The sequence below is a fragment of the Sapajus apella genome, unplaced genomic scaffold, assembly GCF_009761245.1.
Source record: "Sapajus apella isolate SASKATOON/1434 unplaced genomic scaffold, GSC_monkey_1.0 scaffold210, whole genome shotgun sequence".
Lineage (NCBI taxonomy): Eukaryota > Metazoa > Chordata > Mammalia > Primates > Cebidae > Sapajus > Sapajus apella.
Genome location: NW_022437150.1, coordinates 749,796 through 765,856, shown reverse-complemented (window position 1 = coordinate 765,856; position 16,061 = coordinate 749,796).

Here is a 16,061-nt window from a genome sequence, read left to right as displayed (position 1 = left end):
ACTTTCAAGGATGTGGATGTGACAGCAAATAAAAGGATCAGGACACATTCTATCTCTTGGCATAAGCCAAGATATAAAGCTTGAGAGTTTTTCATGTTAAGACAGCTATTCTGTAAAGAGTACAAAATAAAGATAATATGAGAGGCAGAGTAAAGCTGACTAGTGGAAGGAAGCAGATATAATAGAAAGCCCTTGACATCACTAGAGTTCCAGGTTTCAATTGTCACCAAGAATGAACTATATTCTTGTCCTTTCCAAAGTTCAGTTATTTGAATTCTCCTTGGATTTTATTAATAGAAGCTAGTAAGTTCTCCTTTTTTCTTAAGCTAGTTTAGGATTTCTGCCATTTGACACCAAAAGTCTTAATGAATACAGTTTATTAATTTGGTAAAAACAGAGGTTATTGATTACTGTTCAATTCAAAGTGGTTTCACTGGAGTAGTAGTAATGAAAACATTACAATGAGTCGAATCATTAAGAAGTAAGAAAGAGGGAAGAGCTAGTGTATACAGATTTTAGCTTCGTTCATTTCCTTAATAAATATTTATGGAGGGCTTACTATATGACTTTACCAGGAAATCAGAATTAAAAGATGACTATGACATAGTCCTCAATTCAAGGAAGTCTCAGCCTCTTGAAGGAAGCTGATTAAGAAGGAATTTTCAATGCAATGTATAAAAAAATGTCTCAGGAACGTGAAAGAGATAAAATGACAGGAAGAGACTGGAGACAGAAATGGGTATTACTGGTGGGTTTAGACTTTAAGGAGGCAAGTAGGAATACGGTTAAGACCACAAATGGACAGATTTACCTAGATGATGAAAAAGGACCTTCTTCTGAGAAAGGAAGTCTGGGTCTAAGACAGCCTTTAAAAACAAAAAAGGAAAGAAGAATAAGGAGGGAAGGATACTTGGAATCCACTGAGGATCACTTTAGAGACCACATTCTCTGCATAAGTTGCTGTGGTAATTAATCCCACTTTTATGTCTTATGAAATGTCTGTTCCTCTTCCTAAAGAGACGATTCTCATTCCTGTGAGCCCCATGTAGCTTGCCTCCTTATATGCAAAGGGAAGGAGAGAGCCAAAAACAACTATCTGCTAATATTCCAATACTGAAAATCAGGAATAAATTTTTCATACGCACATAACGATATATTGTCAGCAAGAGCAGCCTCTCATCCTTTCCTCTATACCATCTATCACATTAGTACCAATACCATTCAGTAAGCACTCAACAAACTTTTAATCCAGTGATACCCTCTGCATTAAAAAAAATTTAAATAATACTGTGGAATGAATGCCCCTTCTCAGAAACCCTTGTCTTTGCTGCCAACTTCCTGTCCAGTGTTAGAGCTCAGTTATCTGTGTGGAAATGGGTAGAGACCAGGGAATGGGGTGAAGAGGGTCCCAAAACAGTTTGCAATAGGAACATTAATCTCAAAGGGTGATCCCAGATCAGCACACTTGGAAATTTGTTAAAGATACAAATTCTTGGGCCCCACTCCAGGACCTAAGCAATCAGAAACTGCAACATCTCATTTTGTCGTGGGTGTGGTTGTTTTGAGACAGGGTCTCACTCTGTCACCGAGGCTGGAGTGCATGGTGTAATCTCAGCTCACCGGAACCTCCATCTCCCAGGTTCAAGCAATTCTCCTGCCTCAGTTGCCCTAGTAGCTGGGATTACAGGCTTCCACCACCATGCCTGGCTAATTGTTGTAGTTTTAGTAGAGACAGGGTTGCGCCATGTTGGCCAGGTTGGTTTTGAACTCCTGACCCCAGGTGATCCACCCGCCTCACCTCGCAAAGTGCTGGGATTACAGGCGTGCACCACCACACCCAGCCCAACATCTACTTTTAAAAGCCCTTCAGGTAATTCTTCAGCACACTGCCTTGTGTGTGCTGGCTGGTATAACAAAGTATCTTTGAGTAATTCATAAGCAACAGGAATTTATTGCTCATATTCTGGAGGCTGGGAAGTCCAAGATCAAAGGGCCAGCAGATTGATGATTGGTGAGTGCCTGTTCCTCATAAATGGCACTTCCTCTGTGTTCTCACATGATGGAAGAAGCAAACAAGCTCCCTCAGTCCTCTTTTATAAGGGCACGAGTCCCATTCATGAGAGTGGAGCCATCATGACCTAATCACTTCCCAGAAGCCACATCTCATAATACTGCCACACTGGGCATGAGATTTCAATATATGACTTTTGTGGGAAAGCCAACATTCAGATCATAGCACATACCAAAGTTTGAGCACCACTGTTTTAGGGCAATGATTCTCAACTCTAAGGAGTGTATGAATCACCTGAGGGTTGCTGAAATGCACATTCTGATTCTTTTGGTCTGGATGGAATTCAAGATTGTGCATTTCTAACAAGTTCTCAAAGGGTGTCAACATTGCTTTTCTGCAAACCATGCGTTGAGTAGCAAGATTTGAGGATCCCGAGGTGGGGAGAGCAGTTCAGAGCCAGAAGTGGTGACAAGGCTGCTGCCTGGCAGCCCCTGAGGTACCTAGTGGCTTTATGCTAAGTTGCCAAGCAAGGTCTCAGATGCAGACGCACCTGGGTGTACAGGGGGCAGCTGCCAAAACAACCTTGTTTTCATTCCTCTTGCTTAACTGCAATCCATTTATTATCCTTTCTTCTCCTCATCCAAGACACGTAACAATAGATTATGTTGACTGAATTTCCACAGTGCCTGCACCAGCTCAGTTTATCAATTTATAAAACTGATACTTGTATTTTCTAAACTACAAGCTTAAAAGCCACAACATTGAACATTTTTAAACAAAGGGAGATGGAAAAAGGTAAACAGAGGCTGGGTGCAGTGGCTCATGCCTGGAACAAGGCTCCACTCGTTAATTACAGTGCCATAATTTCTTTTCAGACATTTTCCCCTTGTGTATGTTGGTAAGAATTAATTAGTTTGAGAACTGCCTGTAGAGAAATTTCCTAGAACTCGATTTTGATAAATGTCGTGTTGCTATTCAAGGACTTGTTTCTCCAGTGACAAACTGTAGTGTCGGGAAAGAGCCCCAAATCCTGTTTCAAAAATGGATTTAGATTTATTTGAGCATCTCTGTGCTCAGTGTGTTCGCATGGCTTTGACCAGCTGCTGCACATCTCAGAACAATTACTGTTTGGTAGTATTTTTATTTCATTTCTGAGACAGGCTCACACTGTCTCCCGGGCTGGAGTGCAGTGGCGCAATCTCGGCTCACTGCAATCTCTGCTTCCCACGTTCAATCGATTCTCCTGCCTCAGCTTCCCAAGTAGATGGGATTATAGGGGTCTACCACCACGCCTGGCTAATTTTTTGTATTTTTAGTAGAGATGGGGTTTCACTATATTGGCCAGGCTGGTCTCAAACTCCTGACCTCATGATCCACCCACCTCAGCCTCTCAAAGTGCTGGCATTACAGGCATGAGCCATTGCCCTTGGCCACCAGTATTTTTTAAATTGTCTTCTAAGATAGGTCATTGATAACATTCAGTCATACCTGTACCTCATTTGGGTATCTGTTGTCCAGTCAGATTTTAGCATTTCCCCCCAAATCTTCCATGTCCTGCTCTAAACTATTAATAAAAATAGGAACCACAATGCTGCTACCATTTGTACGGCATCTGTGACTCTAGAGTATTACACAAAGATCTGAGTCAAGAAGAGCCTTTGTAAAGAAAATTCTAAACACCCTGTAGGATCTGGGCCCCTTTCTTTATTTCTCTGACTTCATCTTCTATCCTACCCTCCTTTACTCCATCCCAACCCCATTGTCCCTTTGGGGTTCCCTGGACACTCCAGGCTCATTCCTGCTTCAGAGCATCCTCACTTTTCTTCCCTCTGCCTAGAATGCTCTTTTCTTAGATATCTTCATGGCTGGCTCCTCTATTTTTTTCAGTTTTTATTCAAAAATCATCTAAAAAGAGGCTTTTCCTCAACCACACTAGGTAAAATTGCAAACCTCTCAACATCTTATCCCTCTTTTCTGCCTTTTCTCCTTAAAATGTATTACTATTTAGCATATTTCATTTTTATCTGACTTCTTATGTCTTCTCCACTAGAATCAGTTCCATGAAGGCAGGAAATATATCATTCACTTCACCCTACTATTGTATCTTTAATGTCTAGAAAATGCCCAGCACGTAGTTGGTGCTCAGTAACATGTACTACTGAATGAATATGTTAAATGAAAAAGCAAGGTACAGAGAAGTGTAAATAGCACTCTATTATTTGTATAAATGTGGGGAAGATAATATACACATTTGAATATATATGTCAAAAATTAGCCTATAAGGAAACACCTGAACCTGATACTAGCTATCTGAGGGCTTAAGAACCTGGGACTGGCAAGGGCACTGGGGTGAGATGAAGACATTTTACTATTGTTCTACATTAAAATAATTGTAAACTATGTCATATTATCTATTCGAAACATTAAAGTTAAAAGCAATAAGAAAGAAAATAATTTCACTGGCCAGGTGTGGTGCCCGTAATTCTAGCACTTTGGGAGGTGGAAGCAGGAGGATCACTTGAGCCCAGGAGTTCAAGAGCAGCCTACGCAATATAGTGAGACTCTGTCTCAACAAAAAAATTTAAAAATTAGCCCAGTGTATGTAATCCCAGCACTTTGGGAGGCCAAGGCGGGTGGATTGCTTGAGGTCAGGAGATCAAGACCAGCCTGACTAACATGGTGAAACCCCATCTCTACTAAAAATACAAAAATTAGCCAGAGCCAGGCGTGGGTCGTTAATCCCAGCTATTTGGGAGGCTGAGGCAGAAGAATCACTTGAACCTGGGAGGTGGAGGTTGCAGTGAGCCAAGATCGTGCCAACTGTACTCCAGCTTGCATGGCAGAGCAAGACACCATCTTAAGAAAGAAATTAGCCCAGTGTGGTTCCACCTACTCAGGAGGCTGAGATGGAAGGATCTCCACTGCACTCCTGCCTGGGAGACACATCGCAAAAAAAATAGGAAGAAAATTATTTCCCTTTGGACTCAGTATAATACCCTTTCATGTAAGAGAGGAAGAGATTGTAATACATTATTTCCCCTTTACTTTTTTTTACTTCGAATGTTTAAAATTGATATATAATAGATGCACCTGCTTTCAGGATACATGCAATAATTTGCTACCATTCATATAATTGGTAGAGATCAAATCAGTGTATCTGTTAATTGTATTACAAAATATGTTCCAGGAATCTTTTCAGTAATCTCATAGCAATAAGAGTGCCAGGACCAGCACAAATGAGAAGAAACATCTAAGCAACCACATCAGCTCACCTTCTATGTCTCAGGTAAGCCTCGTTTCCCGAGACACTGGCTGAAGGCTGTGGTGAGGACCTTTTTGACAGTCCTGTTTGTTAACCCCCAGAGTGTGGGAGAACTGGGGTCACGCTTGCTCAGGTGGAAAAAAGAACAGCACATTATCCTCACAGGGCAGGCCAGCTGATTCAGAAGTGGTTTTTGCCAGCTCCTCTGTGTTTCATCTGAAAAGGGGGTGGCATATCAACTGACTTCAGCAAGACAATTCTCTTTCATAAGCTACTTTCTTTCATTTCACTCCAAAATTACTGATCACCTATTACACACAAGAAGAGGACTTCATCTCCGTGGGCATCAAATAAAAGAGAAAATGGTCCTACCCTTTGCAGAGTTAGGGAGCTGAACTAAGATAACTCAGATTCACACACTGTGGCTCTATTTTCAGAAAGGGCTGAAAAACTCCTTCTAGAGACTTGACTCTGATCCAAAGTCAGGACATTTTCCACCAAGCTGTATAGACCCATACTGCTCACTTCAACTTTCTACCCTCTTTCTTTTTTTTTTTTTTTTTGAGTTGGAGTTTTGCTCTTGTTACCCAGGCTGGAGTGCAATGGCGCAATCTCGGCTCACCGCAATCTCCGCCTCCTGGGTTCAGGCAATTCTCCCGCCTCAGCCTCCTGAGTAGCTGGGATTACAGGCACGCGCCACCAGGCCCAGCTGATTTTTTGTATTTTTAGTAGAGATGGGGTTTCACCATGTTGACCAGGATGGTCTCGATCTCTTGACCTCGTGATCCACCCGCCTCGGCCTCCCAAAGTGCTGGGATTACAGGCGTGAGCCACCGCGCCCGGCCTCTCCCTCTTTCTTTCGCTCTCCCTTTCATTTCTCCTTCTCTCTCAGCTTTCTTCTCTGTTATCCACTACTTAATTTTATCAGTTAAGATCTAGTCAGAAGACAGAAACCACATGACAACTGGGACAAGGAATGTTCAACTTAAAGAATTATTAACTAGCAGCAGGGCACTGTCTAGTAAGAGTAGAGAACTCTCCGGAGCAGCCACTGCCTCTGGGTCTGAGGCAGAGCATCCATGACAGGAACAAAGTGGGAAAAGGACTTCCCACTGCCATTGGCTGTCAAGTTCTCTGAGGTACCATAGGCTGGAGCTGGCATGCAGGCAATCACTCATTAGCTTTGGAATAAGCTCTCTGGGGAGCCACCTGCTATAGCTTGTGTAAGGCTTGTTGGAAAGTCGTCTGCCAGCAGTTTCACAAACTCACTGGGGATGATCACCTTGGGTGTGCCGCAGCCCCACCGCACACTGTTAGTTCACTGTTACTGACCTGCTCTTCCTCTTCCTTCTCTTTGTGTTAGCTCCTTGTGTCAGAACGTTTTCTTTCTGCCCACTACCATTTCCTCAAATTGTGACAGTTTAACAAATATGACAAAGCTAGTTTATACAAGAGAAACAAATGTTCCCATACCAAAGTTCTTTAAAACATTTGTTTGAAACCTCATCTCTTTTCTCCTAAACCCAGATCCATCTTTATAACTTTGTTTGCTTATCATCAATTTATTTATTGCTAGAGTTGGAAGGTGACTTATAAATCGTTTATTTTAATATCATCATTGCATAACTGACAAAACAGAGATAATGTTAGCTGCTCATGGTTTCATCTCTTGCCATATTAAATGGAATATATCACTCAAAAGAACAGTGTGTGTATATTACATAAGTGACACCTGCTTATTCTTCCCTAAATCCACAGCTTCTCTCTCTAGGGTCACTCTTTTAGAGATAATCGTGTTCAGCAGTTCCTTGGTATTCCTGAGATTTTTAATTTATATATTAAATATTACGTGGCCATATGCTCCTAAAATATTCTGCTCATTGCTTAAGAAGATAAAAGTAGAAGGGCTCACTCTACCTGACTTCAAAACATATAAAGCTACAGGTAGAAAGTTAGTTCACTGATTTGACTTCTTCCTTTTTGATACAGGCATTTACAGCTATAAATTTTCTTCTAAGCATTGCTTTATCTGCATAAGTTTTAGTACGTTGTGTCTTCATTTTTATTCATCTCAGAGCATTTTCAGGTTTCCCTTGCTATTTTTTATTTGACCCATGGGTTATACAAGAGTCTTGCTTAATTTCCACATGTTTTTGTGTTTTGCACATTTTTTTTTCCTGCCACTGATTTCTAATTCCATTACATTATGGTCAGAGAAAATACATCATATCATTTTTATCCTTTTAATTTTTTTGAGGTTTGTTTTACGGCCTGAAATTTGGTCTTTATGAGGAATGTTTCATGTGTACTTGAGAGGAATGTATCTTCTGTTCTAGAGAACTCAACAGGAGAATGTCTGTACGTGCTAAAACCAGTCTACAAGACTTGAAGAAGTTTTTCTTTCCTCAAATGCGCAGACACCAATGCAACGCTACACAGATCATGAAGAATTAGTCAAACATCATCTCACTGAAGAAAACTATTAATGCTTTAGTGACTGAACTCTAATAAAGAGCTACACATTGCCTGACAAAGAATTCAAAATAATCATCTGAAATATGCTCAATAAGCTTTAAGAGAATGTATATAGACAGCTAAATAAAAATGAGAAAAACAATGCATGAACAAAACAAGAATTTTAATAACTAGAAACCATGAAGAGGAACCTAACAGAAATTCTGCAGCTGAAGAATACAGTGACAGAACAGAAAAATTAAATCAAGGATTTCAATAGCAAACTCAATTATACAGAAGAAAGAATCTGTGAACTTGAAGACAGATTATTTGAAATTTGCCAATTAGAGGAATGTCTTGGTCCATTTTGTGTTGCTATAAAAGAATATCACAGACTGGGTATTTTATAAAGAAAATAAATTTATTTTTTACAATTCTAGCAGCTGGCAAATCCAAGATTGAGGGTGCCACATCTGGTATGGGCCTTTTTGTTGCATTATCTCATTGCAGAAGAGGCAAAAGAGTATGCACATAAATGACAGAGAGTCAAACTCACTTTTATAACAAATTTACTCACATCATAATGAACTCACTCTTGCAATAATATACATACTTCTAAGTCTTTTTTTTTTTTTTTAAACAGGGTCTTGTTCTGTCACCCAGGTTGGAGTGCAGTGAAATGATCACAGCTCACTGCAAGCCTTCACCTCTCGGGTTCAAGGGATCCTCCCACCTCGGCCTCCAGAGTAGCTGGGACTTCAGGCACATACCACCATACCACCATGCCTGGTTTTTTGTTTTTTGTTTTTAAGATGGAGTCTTGCTCTGTCACCAGGCTGGAGTGCAGTAGTGTGATCTTGGCTCATTGCAACCTTTACCTCCTGGATTCAAGCAATCCTCCTGCCTCAGCCTCCCAAGTAGCTGGGACTACAGGCATGCACTACCACGCCCAGCTAATTTTTTGTATTTTTTAGTAGAGACGGGATTTTACCATGTTGGCCAGGATGCTCTTGATCTCTTGACCTTGTGACCAACCCACCTCAGTCTCCCAAAGTGCTGGGATTACAGGCATGAGCCACTGCTTCTGGCCATGCCTGATTTTTAAAAATGTTATTTATTCTGTAGAGATGGGGTCTCACTATATTGCCCAGGTTGGTTGCAAACTGCTGAGTTCAAGTGATCCTCCCAACTTAGCCTCCAAAAGTGCTGGGACTACAAGCATAAGCCATCATTTACTACTTATGGTTCTGGAGGCCAAGAAATCCAAAATTGAGGGACCCACATCTGCCAAGGGACTTTGTGCTGTATCATCACATGGTGGAAAGCAGAAGCAGCAAGGGATGGTGCACATGCATGAGGGAGGGCTGAACTCACTTTTCTGTTTTTAGAGACGGGGTTTCACCATGTTGGTCAGGCTGGTCTCAAACTCCTGACCCCGTGATCCTCCCGCCTCGGCCTCCCAAAGTGCTGGGATTACAGGCATTAGCCACTGCACCTGGCTGAACTCACTTTTATAACAAATCAATTTCTGTGATAATGAGCCCATTACCACAATACCAACATTACTTCATTCATGAGGGCAGAGCCCTCATGCCTAATCACCTCTTAAAGATCCCACCTCTCAACACCGTCGCATTGGCGATTAAGTTTCTGACTCATAAAGTTTTGGAGATATGTTAAAACCATAGCCAGAAACAAAAAGAAGAGAAGAATGAAAAAGAGTGAAGAAAACATGAGACCTAGGGGACATCAAGTGCATGAATATACAAATTATGGGAGTCTAAGGAGAAGAAAAAAGAAATGGGCAGAAACTTTGTCTAATAAAATAATGGGCCAGGCATCGTGGCTCATGCCTGTAATTCAACACTTTCAGAGGCCAAGGCGAAAGGAGTGCTTGAGCTCTGGAGTCTGAGACCAGCCTGGGGAGACACTGTCTTGAGAAAAAATAAACAAAATTTGCCAGACATGGTGGTGCACTGTAGTCCCAGCTACTTGGGACACTGAGGTCAGAGGACTGCCTGAGCTCCAGAGGTCTGAGGCTTCAGTGACCCAGGATCAGAGCACTGCACTCCAGCCTGGGCCACAGAGTCAGAGCCTGTCTCAAAAAAAACAAAGCTTCTCAAATCTTGGGAGAGATATGGACATTCACATTTATGAAGCTCAAAGGATCTAAAAGAAGAGTATTCTGAGACACATTACGAGCAGATTGTCAAAAGTCAAAGAGAAAGAGAGACTCTTGAAAACAGCAAGAGAAAAGAGATTTATAATATACAAGGGAACCTCCATACAGCTATCAACAGATTACTAGGAATACAACTTCCAGGTCAGAAGTGAATGAATAATAGATTTAAAATGTTGAAAAAGAAAAAACTGCTGTTGAAGAATACTATACTCTGCAAAGCTATCCTTCAGAAATGAAGAGCATACAAACACATTCCCAGATAAACAAAATCTGAGAAAATTCATCACCACTAGGCCTGTCTTGCAAGAAATGCTAATTAGAGTTCTTCAAATTGAAACGAAAGGACGTTGAATAACAACATAAAAACGTTTGAAAGTATAAAACTCACTGATAGAGGTAAATATGTAGTCAAAATCAAATTAATGCTGTAATGATGACATATAAATCAATCTAGTATAAAAGATAAAAGACAGCATAGAAGATAGTCACCTGCAAGACTAAGGCATGATTAGTGTTGGCACTTTCAGCCCCATCCTCTGACTTCTCAAAAGAGAAAAGAGGCTGAAGGTTAAACCCAGTACCAATGGCCAAAATGGTAATCAATCATGTCAATACAGTGAAACTTCCATAAAAAACAAAAGGACTGGGTTCAGAGAACTTCCGGACAGTTGAACTCATGAGGCTTAGAGAAATATAAACAAGGACTCTTCCACGTCATGGGAAGATAGCACATCATAACTTGATGGGAAGGAAAGCTCTTGTTCTCTGGACTCTTTGAGATCACACCGTGTATCTGTTCATCTGGCTGTTTGTTTGTATCCTTTAATATATCCTTTATAATAAAGCAGTAAACATAAGTGTTCCCTTGAGTTCTGTGAGCTGCTGTAGCAAATTAATCAAACTCAAAGAGGGGGTCATAAGAACTCTAACTTGAAGCCGGTTGGTCAGAAGTTCTGGAGGCCCAGACTTGCGGCTTGTGTCTGAAGTGGGGTCAGCTTTATGAAACTGAGCTCTCAACCTGTGGGTTCCGAAACTATTTCCAGGTGGATAATGTCAGAATTGAACTGGGTTGAAGGACACTGAGTTGGTTTCTGTTACAATATTGCTTGCTTGTTTGGTGAGTGGGGAACACCCCTCTACACACACATACATTGGTCACAAAATACATTGGTGTTGAGGTTGCTGAGAGAATAGGAAAAAAACATGCTTTGAGAATGTTTTTTTCCACTAACAAATACAAAGGATTGTAATACACTACTATCAATAATTATATGCCAACAAATTGGATAACTTAGAAGAAATGGATAATTCGTAGAATCATACAACCTACCAAAACTGAATCATGAAAAAATAGAAAATTCAAACAGACCAATAACAAGTAAAGAGATTGAAGCAGCAATCAAAACCTCCCAACACAAAAAATCCCTTATGGCTGCACAACTGAATCCCACCAAACATTTAAAGAACTAGTACCAATCCTTCTCAAACACTTGCAAAAACTCAAAGAGGAGGAAATACTTCCACACTGTTTCTATGAGATCAGCATTGCCCTGATACCAAAGCCAGACAAGGACATTACAAAATAATTATAGGCCAATATCCGTGATGAAAATAGGTGCCAAAATACTCCACAAAATACTAGCAAACAGAATCCAACAGTACATTAAAAGGATCATGCACCAAGATCAAGTGGAATTTACCCCTGGAGTGCAAAGGTAGTTCAACATATACAAATCAATAAATGTGATATATCATATTCATGGAATAAAGGATAAAATAATATGATCATTTCAATAAATGTAGAAAAAGTATTTCACAAAATTCAACAACTTGCATGATAAAAACTCTCAGTAAATTAGACATAGAAGAAATGTACCTCACCATAACAAAGGCTATAAATACACATATTTGTTAGCCAAAGCTAAGAAACTCAACGGTGAAAACCTGCTTTTCTTCAAACATCAGGAACAAGCTGAGGCAGCCCACTCTCACCATTTCTATTCAGCATAGTACTGGAAGTCTTAGCCAACACAATTGGGCAAGAAAAAAGAAAAGGTATCCAAATCTGAAAGAAAGAAGTTAAATTGTCTCTGTAGATGACATGATCTTAGTATTTTTTTTTTATTTCAATAGGTTTTTGGGGAATAGGTGGTCTTTGGTTACATGGATAAGTTCTTTATGACGATTTCTGAGATTTTGGTGCATCCACCACCCAAGCTGTACCCAGTGTGTCGACTTTTATCCCTTATACCCTCCCACACCTCCCCAAGTCCCCAAAGTCCATTGTGCCATTCTTATGCTTTTGCCGCCTCACTCAGCTCCCACTGGAGAACACACAATGTTTGGTTTTCCATTCCTGAGTTGCTTCACTTAGAAAAATGGTCTCCAACTCCATCCAGGTTGCTGTGAATGCCATTATTTCATTCCTTTTTATGGTTTAGTAGTATTCCATGGTGTATGTTTAATACATAGCACATTTTCTTTATCCACTTACTGACTGATGGGCATTTGGACTGGTTCCATATTTTTGCAACTGCAGTTTGGGCAACTATAAACATGCATATGCAAGTATCTTTTTCATATCATGACTTACTTTCCTCTGAGTAGATACCCAGTAGTGGGATTATTGGATCAAATGACAGATCTACTTTTAGTTCTTTAAGGAATTTGCACACAGTTTTCCAAAGTCATGATACTAGTTTACATTCCCACCAGCAGTGTAAAAGTATTCCTTTTTTTAAACCACATCCATGCCAATATATGTTATTTTTTAATTTTTTGATTATGGCCATTCTTGTAGCAGTAAAGTGGTATCACATTGTGGTTTTGATTCACATTTCCCTGATCATTAGTGATGTCACCCATTTTTTTCATGTTTTTTGGCCATTTGTATATCTTCTTTTGAAAACTAAGCCTATTCATTTCCTTAGCCCACTTTTTGGTGGGATTATTTGTTTTTTCTTGCTGATGAGTTCCTTGTAGATTCTGGATATTCGTCCTTTGTCAGATGTATAGTTTGCGAGATTTTCTCCCACTCTGTGGGTTGTTGGTTTACTCTGCTGATTATTATTTTTGCTGTGCAGAAGCTTTTTAGTTTATTTATCTTTGTTTTTGTTGCATTTGCTTTTAGGTTCTTAGTCATGAACTCTTTGCCTAAGGCAATGTCTAGAAGTGTTTTTCCAATGCTGTCTTGTACCATTTTAATGGTTTCAGGTCTTAAAGTTTTTAATTCCTCTTGAGTTGATTTTTGTATACATGATCTTATATATAGAAAACCCTAAATATTCCACCAAAAAAATTTTAGAATAAATCAATTCAGTAAATTTGCTGAGTACAAAGTCAACATACAAAAATCAGTTGCATTTCTATACACCAACAATGAACACTATCCAAAAAGGAAATTAAGAATACCATTTGCAATAGCATCCAAAAGAGTAAGTGCTTAGGATTAATTTAACCAACTATGGAAATTGATGAAATTGGTGAAGACAAATACATGAAAAAATATTTCATGTTCATGGATTCGAAGAATAAATAATGTTAACATGTCCACACTACCAAAAGTGATCCATATATTAAATGCACTTTCTTATAGGCTGGCTTAAGTGTGAGGCAGATGGATAAAAAAAAAATAATGGGTCTTGAAAGCTGCAGCAAACATTAAAAATAGATTTACTCTCTTTATTTTAATACCCAGTAAAACTTGTGTATATATCTGCTTTAAAAAACAAAACAAAACAAAAAAAACAAATCCAACACTTTTCCTAGAGGTGCATAAAAAAATTGGTATATTTATATAGTGGAATATATACACAGCAATGAGAAAGAACAATTGTTAAATGCAATGACATGGATGAATTTCACATATTCCTGCACAAAAGAAGCCAGGCATAAGAGGGTATTTATTGTATAATCCTATTTATATGGAGTATGAAAATATGCAAAGTTCAAAAATGATATCAGATGTCAAAAAAAAGTGGTTATCCTTATGGAGAATGTGATTTAAGAGGGGGCATGAGGGTGGCTTCTGGAGGTACTGATAATTTTCTATTTCTTGACAGCTCAAGTGACGAAACTTAGCTCTAGTATCTTATTTGAAAGAAACAGTGGCAATACACTAAAACAGAAGATCTGGGTGGGAGTTCAAAGATATATCCTCTTCATATACATTCAGTGATCTATATATACTTGTATTTGGGCACTTTTCTATATGTTTTTTATGCTTCCATTGAAAAATTTACTTTAAAAATATGAAGCCAATTAAGAAAAACATCATTGCCATTATTTTAGAAATTCCAATGACCCCACTCTACAGTATACCTCTCATCCTCGTGCTGAGATGACCACTATGTTTGAAATAATCATTCTCTTGCTCTTGTTAGCTTTACTAATTATATTCATAGCCATAAACAACAGATATTTTAGGATGCTTAGTTTGTAGTTTCTATAAATGAAATTATGCCATATTTTTGTGATTTTTTTGGCATTGAAATATCAAAATATCTCATTTCCTGTGACTTCTAGGTTTTTCTGCATTGCATGTCATTGCTTTCATAAATTGTTACATCAGGAAAATGTGTTAAGATTCTTAATAATAGTGTTAAATGTGTCCATTTTGTACACAATCTGTTAAAGAAAAAACAAAAATAAAAGTTTGGTTTCTTTCTAAGCATTATACCTTTTTTGCTTTCCTTCTGTCTAGGAAGGAGTGAAGTGGCGATTCCTAGCATACTGTTTGTATCCTCAATCTCAAAGTGTTTTACACTTTTTACCTTTAAGAACTGTGTTTTGCAGATTATTTTTATTTTATAATATTACGTAAAATTTCCTTCTATTTCTAGATTGTTAATAGTTGCATCATGAGTGGACACTGAAATTTATCAAATGCTTTTTCTGTCTCTTTTGAGGTGAACGTATACTTTTTTCCTTTAACTTCTTGAAATTTGTCAAATGCTTGTTATGCCTATTTTGAGGTGAACATGTATTTTTTTTCCTTTAATTTCTTAATGTAGTGAATCATAACACTTTTTCTCATGTTAAATTGACCTCCTACTTTTGGTATAAATCTGTGTTATAATTTTTAAACATTGGTGGATTCCGTTTTTTTTTTAAGGATTTCTGCTTTTATGTTCATGAATGAGACTGACCTATGATTTTTCTTTCTCTCACTGTCTTTGTCTGGTTTGGTAATAGGATGAAGGTGAAAATGAGGTGAAAATTCTTCCCTCTGTCACTATGTTCGGAAAAAGTTTGTGTCCATTTGAAATTATTCTCCCTGGATTGTTTTGAAGAACTTCCAGGTGAAAATATCTGCGTTTAGGACTTTCTCTGTAGGACAAGTTTTGACTATTTATTCAATTTATGTAACAGTTATTTGCTATTTCATCTTGAATCGAATTTCATAATAGATAATTTTCGCAGAATTTGTTTTAATTTTCAAATTAATTGGGCAAAATTCTTTAAACCATTGCACATACTGATCCATCTTCTCGATCACTTTTTTTTTTTTTTTTTTTTTTTTAAAGAGAAGAACGAGAGGTTTCGCTATGTTGCGAAAACGTTCTCAAACTATTGGCCTTAAGCAATCCCCACCCCCCAACACCCCGCGCCTTGGCATCCCAAAGTGTTGGCATTACAGGCTTGAGCCACTACGCTCAGCCTCTTTCTACAGTTTTTTCTTTTAAAACTAATTATTTCTCATCTTTTAGGCCTCAGAATAAGTTTGATTCCTAGGTGTTCACTGAACCCCTTCAGGCTGGTTAAGGACCGACCCCCGCAGGCTGACGCTGTGACCTGGTGGGCGATAGAATCCGGGCGGTGCTTTCCTTCAGGGCACGAGGAAGAGCGCTGGCTCCTGGGGGTGCAGTTGCCGAATGGAAGAGCTTTTCAGCGGTTCTGGAACATGAAGAATCTGTGTAGCCGCCTTTGGGAGAGCCGAAAGCCAGGACGGCTCCAGGTTCCAGAAAGACTCAAATGCGGCTTTCCAAGAGTTCCCAGGAATGGGGGAGATGACCCCCCAGGCCTGAGGAGACCCCGTACTCCAGAGGAGACCCCCCCAGGCCTGAGGAGACCCCATACACCTGAGGAGACCCCACAGGCCTGAGGAGACCCCGTACGTCGGAGGAGACCCCCCAGGCCTGAGGAGACCCCGT